The sequence below is a fragment of the Cyanistes caeruleus genome, chromosome 28 (assembly GCF_971803275.1).
Source record: "Cyanistes caeruleus chromosome 28, bCyaCae1.hap1.1, whole genome shotgun sequence".
Lineage (NCBI taxonomy): Eukaryota > Metazoa > Chordata > Aves > Passeriformes > Paridae > Cyanistes > Cyanistes caeruleus.
This window is the reverse complement of record NC_141728.1, coordinates 5,312,290-5,318,241: the sequence shown is the minus strand read 5'-3', so window position 1 is coordinate 5,318,241 and position 5,952 is coordinate 5,312,290. Positions and strand designations below refer to the sequence as shown.

The 5,952-nt window shown below is 40.8% G+C and overlaps 1 long non-coding RNA gene across 1 annotated transcript; it reads left to right on the top strand.

Annotated features, from left to right (window-relative positions):
- The first annotated feature begins 1,880 nt into the window (after positions 1-1,880).
- LOC147649102 (uncharacterized) lies at positions 1,881-3,103 on the top strand. Its single transcript, XR_015279650.1, has 2 exons — positions 1,881-2,937; positions 3,040-3,103. It is a non-coding gene; the product is annotated as an uncharacterized LOC147649102 (long non-coding RNA).
- The last annotated feature ends 2,849 nt before the right edge of the window (positions 3,104-5,952 follow it).

The window sequence follows — 5,952 nt, the reverse complement described above, 5'->3', positions numbered from 1 at the left end:
ATTATGCTCCGCGGCGCACATAGAGCGCCATTCCAGCCGTGACTCCATCTCCCGTCATGCCCCGCGCCCTACCGAGAGCCATTGGAGCTGTGCCTGGAACTCCCGTGATGCTCCGCGGTGCCGTTACACCGTATTATACCCGCGCCTACAACTCCCATCATCCCCCGCGGCCCAGAGAGCCCCGGTAGAGCCCCCCAAGTGCCCGCCCGGACCCCGAAGCGCCCCCAGATTCCCCTCCCTGACCTCCAAGTGCCCCCCTGGACCCCCAGGTGCTGCCCCGGACCCCGAATCGTCCCACAGAATCCCTAAGTGCCCCTCCCAGTGCTCACCCGGCTCCCCCAAGCGTCCTCCAGACCCTGAAGTTCTCTCTGAATTCCCTCCCCTGACCCAAAACTGCCCCAAATGTGCCCCAGAAATGTCTCCATAGACCCCAAAGAAATAAAAATTGGACTAATTAGCATAAAGTGGGAGAAATAGTGGTCAATTCATTATCGAAGAGAATTTTGTTACTTAGAACCAATGAGCAATAATTGTTTAGTTGCTAAAAAGTTATGAATTCTTTTATGGAAATATAAAATTTGGTAGTGAAAACATTGAATAATATAATTATTAAAAATATATATAGTTTTATTAAATAATTATATTTAATTATAAAAAAAAATAAAAATATTTCCAGTGTTTCAAAAGTTCAAGTCCTTTTTATTCCTTTCTAGTGTTTTGAAAAGTGTTGTTCCTAACATATTAGTCCGGGACCTCGGTATAACAAAGAAGGAGGGCTGTATAATTCCTAAGGTACAAGTTCCTTTCCACTTTTGGGGTAATTCACTATATGTTCTTTGTCCACAAATCCAATATATTCCATCAGGGGCTTTCCTTTGTTACTTGTTGTACCTGGTTGTTCCCAATAAAATTTTAGGTTACTGATGGATTGGTAAGGGTTGGCTCCAGGACTTTTATACCGACACAAATCAATATGGTTATCCCACTGACAATTAGTTTCTTTCATTATTCCCCAGTATCCAGCAGGAGTTTTTGGTTGCCAGGCTTTTGTATTGTTCTCTGAATTTGCTCCTAGGGTAGATGTACAAGGGGTATATTCTACCACTTCATTGTATTTCTTTCCTTCTCGAGTTATACAAACTGTCCCAATTACTTGGTGACTTAAAATCCATCCTCCAGGTTGTTTTAATGTCTCGGAGATTTGAGTATGGTTCCATTTTAAAAATTGCTCTGGAGCTGAACTCTCACCTCTCCATGGCCACCTCTCAGCCATTCTGAGCCCCTCACAAACCCAGCATTTGGATAATCCTAGTTCTGCAGCAATCTCTTGCATCAAATCTACAAAAAGGGTTTTAGTTGTAGCTGGCAAATCCCAGTCGCTATATTTTTCTTTTAATTGTTTATACAATTGATTCAATTCTTCTAATTCTTTCTCTGGAATCTTTTTCACACTTTTCTCTATTTCTTTTTTCTCTTTTAATGCTATATTTATATTTGGCTCATTCTCATTTTCGTCTTTCTCAAAACAGAAGAATTTTTCATATTGAGGACAGATTTGATCATTATGAGGATAAGGAGCTCGTCCCTTAAATCCCAGATTTTTTCCTACCCAATACATTTTCCTATTTTTAACACAGATGTTCAGAAAATTCTTGTGATTGTAACAGGCCACATTACCATACGAATGTGCTACAAACACAGACTCCATCTTATCTTTGATCCTTTGATTACATTTGTCACATGGGTGGGAATTACTGATACTTTGTTTTTGCATAGTTTGCTTCCTTGTGGCTGGCCCTTGTGCTGCTTCCCATTCAGTTTTAGAGCTTTGGCCCATCACCAAAGGTGTCATCATAAACACAGTGAAAGTAATCCTCAGCACTTTTAACTTTCTACCTTCCTCAGGGCCCCTTGGGTTGCAGCCAAGGGCCGAGGTGCCAGTCCTCTTGGGAGCAAAGTTTAAATCCTGGGATCTCGCCATTGACTCGTTCCATCTCACCGCTACCTTTGGTCTCATCATATTCACCTGAGCCATTTTAGTGGTTGGTTTCAAGAACGGCACAGATTTTGCAGCATCGACTTATCCCTTCCTTTGGGCTAGCCTGCTATTTATTCATTTCCTTTTAAAGCCAAAACTTACCTGTATAAACCAAATGTACTAAATTATCAAAGCTCTAGAGATGTGCCAACTACAACTTCAATTTATGACCCAACTGGTCAGGTTATCTTCTTTTCTGGACGCTGGGGTGATTGTTACACCTTCATCACCACCAACAGGCACACTCACGATGCCAGTTTTTATCAGAAATGTGTCTGTGGCACGGTACACAAATCTCTTCTCCACAGCAGCTGTTAATTATGGTGCTCTGGATTATAATATTGTGAATTGTTCTCTCTTTTACCCATTCAAAAGCTAATACAGCAAGGATTCTTTGGTCCAAATTCTCTATTAATCAAACAGCTGCATCCAGAGATCCATCCTTGTGTCTCAAAGATATTCCTAAAAAATCACTAAAACACTTTCCCAAAGTTAACTGATGAAGCACACGATGTAAACAAGCTGAGCATATCAATTGTCTTTCTCTTTCATTTACTCTGGTTGCTCTCCACCATGAATCAAGGCAATTATTACAAACAACATGAATCCATGGGCGACACTCTAAACCGTGCTTAGTACAACTCCATAGTGTTATTTGTTCTTGTACCTTTTTGGTAATAGATGTTACTAGTTTCTTCCTATGGAGTTGTAATTCACTGACAAAATCTATTAATGTTATTCTCTGAGGGCGTCTTAAAATATTTTCAATCCGTCTCGGTTGTTCCCACAGATCCAAAAAAGCGTCGGATTCTTTCCCACCTGCGTTGTTCTGCGTCCGGATTTAATGGAGTTCCTGTCAGCAGCCAATCCAGAATGCCTGTTTTCTCTAATGGATTAAAGTTAGTTGCAATCATAAAGCACAAACTCTTTACTGATTAATTATCAGGAGCAATCTTATTGTATCCACATCACACTTGTATTACTCTCTGTTGCTCTTGCAGTGTCCTTAAAGCCACAATTCATTCTGAGCAGTAAGCTAAATAAACAAATGCTCTTTGTGCTTGATCTTCTATTCTAAATTGCTGCAGGTGAGTGTTAATGCTAACTTGTGCTGAAGCCCAATTGCCCAGTCTGAAGTCCCTCTCCACCCTGCTAAAACTTTGTATACAATTGATTACAAAAGCTCCATCTCCTTGGTCCCAGGGTCCGGCTGTCCTATACCGATGTCGTTGTCTTATCCTTTTAATTCTTATCGCTTCACACCGCTCACATTTTGCTATACAGGAAGGGGCACACAAATGACCCTGTTTGCTACAACCCTGTTGAAATAAAGAAACCACTTTCTGTGGGATGACAGTTTCTGATCTTTCTGCACTAAGGGTATCTTGGATATCCTGGGGTGGTGTTATTCTTTCTACATGTGGATGGCACACTGAGCGTATTGCAGGATTACGTGAAATCCAGAGTCAGAAACGATTTTTCATGTGACCTTTGGCCTGTGGGCACCCAGCACTCTCCTCAGCCATGTGTTGATCAGTTACAAGTTCATTTTAGGCTGTTTTCTTTTCAGACTTTCGCAAAATGATTCCATTTCTTTTAACTCTTTTTCAATTTTCCTTTTAGGTCTCCTGGTGTCAAAATGATTTTCCAGTTTTTATTTGGTATAGGTCCTTTTACCCGTGAATCATGAGTCCAGCCTTTTTCTGCTGTTCAAACTGCGGTTTCTGTGGTTAAAGAACACGAAATGGTCCTTCCCACCGAGGTTCTAGACTTTCCCCTTTCCAGCATTTTATCAATACATATTGTCCTGGTTGAATAGAATGTATTGGGAAGTCAAGGGGAGTTGTCTGAGCTAAAATGCCTTTTTCTCTCAACTCTCTCAAATTTCTGGCAATGGTTGTAATATATCCCTGGATGGTTTTGTCCCCGACTAGTGAAGGATTCATCATCATGCCTTGGGGATAAGGCCATCCATATAACATCTCATACGGTGAAATCCCTGTTTCAGAGTGGGGCTTGGTTCTAATATTTAACAGAGATAAAAGAAGACACCTGGTTCACAGCAATTTGGTTTCTGTAATTTTTAGTTAGTTTCTGTTTTATAGTTTGATTCATCATTTCAACTCGTCCTGAGCTCTCAGGATGCCCCGGGGTGTGATATTCCCAAGTAATTCCTAACGCCTGACTTAAACTTTTGATTACCCCTGAAGTGAAGTGAGTAACCTGATCTGAATCAATAACTTGTACTAATCCAAATCTTGGGATAATATGTTCCAACAAAATTTCTGCTACTGTTTGAGCTGTAGCTTGAGCTGCAGGATACGCTTCCACCCACTGAGTTAATTGATCTGCTATAACTAATAAATATTTCCATTGGCCCATTCTGGGTAGTTCAGTAAAATCCACTTGAATCTTTTCAAAAGGCCTGTAGGCCATCTGAGGGCCTCCAGAAAACGACTCCTTAGCGCCCTTTTATTTACTTTTTGGCAAGTTATACATCCCGGGGTAACTTGTTTTCTAATCTCAAATATTCCAATACACCCATCAAATTTTAGGAATTGATCACAAAGTGCTCTTGTTCCCCAGTGAGTCTGTCGATGTAAGTTGTCAAGGATCTGTTGGGCCAGAGACTTTGGTATCATATTCCTACCATCAGGAAGAGTCCATTTTCCTTCCTTAAGAGTGGCTCCCAGTCTCTTTATAGCTTCTACTTCTGCCTCAGAAAAAGATGGTGTTTCATTTTGTATTTCTACTTCCTGAAAAGTCATAATTACACTTTTGTTCTCCTTTAGGGATGCTTTCTTTGCCTCTTCATCAGCGAAATTATTTCCCCGTGTCTTAATATCTCTCCCCCTCTGGTGGCCTTTTACATGAACTACTGCTGTCTTTTTTGGACCTTCCAAAGCTTCGAGTATCTGAATTATTAACCCTTGAGGCATTAATTCTTTCCCCTGAGTATTTATAAGTCCTCTTTCTTTCCAGATGTTTCCAAAGGTATGCACTACTCCAAAGGCATATTTGGAGTCTGTATAAATAGTCCCTTCCCCATCTCTCAATAACTGCAATGCAGGTGACAGTGCCTAGAGCTCACAGGCTTGTGCTGACCAGGACGGGCTAAGAGGAGCCGATTCTTTTACTTCCAGTTTTTCTCCACTAATTATGGCATACCCAGATTTTCTTCTTCCGTCTATTATTCGAGATGATCCATCTATAAATAATTTATCTCCTGTTTGTAATTCTTGTTCTCTTAAGTCTGGGTGTATTTTTGTTTGCAATTCTAGAACTTCTCTGCAGTCATGTATTAATCCCTCCCCTGGGTCTCCATATAGAAACTGAGCAGGGCTTTGTACATTTGTCACTTTTAGTTCCAGTTCTGGGGAAGTTATCAAAATACCCTCATATTTTAATATTTGGCTATCAGTCAACCATTTTTCAGCTTTCTGAGCAAGAATTCCCCTAATATTGTGGGGGGTGTATACTTCTAGCAGTGCTCTAAAGGTTTTGGGCTTCTTCCACTAACACAGCAGTTGCTACCAGAGCTTGTAAGTGTGTTGGCCAACCTTTACTAACTGGATCTAAGAACTTGGAGTAATATCCCACAGGTTTTCAGCTTTCTGCTCAATCTTGGGTCAACACTCCATAAGCCATTTGATTGGCTATATTAACAAATAATTGAAAAGGCTTATCTGAGTCAGGAAGGCTTAGTACAGGGGCCTGCAATAGTGCTTCTTTAACTTGCTCAAAGCTTTCCTGGTCTTTTTTAGTCCATTTCATGTGATTTGTGGTTAATTTTTCATATAAAAATTTCACTTTTCCACTAAACCCTTCTATCCACTGCCTACAGTACCCCAAAAGACCCAGGAACTGTCTTATTTCTCTTTCAGACTTTGGGGTCCCAGGTTTAGTATCCCTGA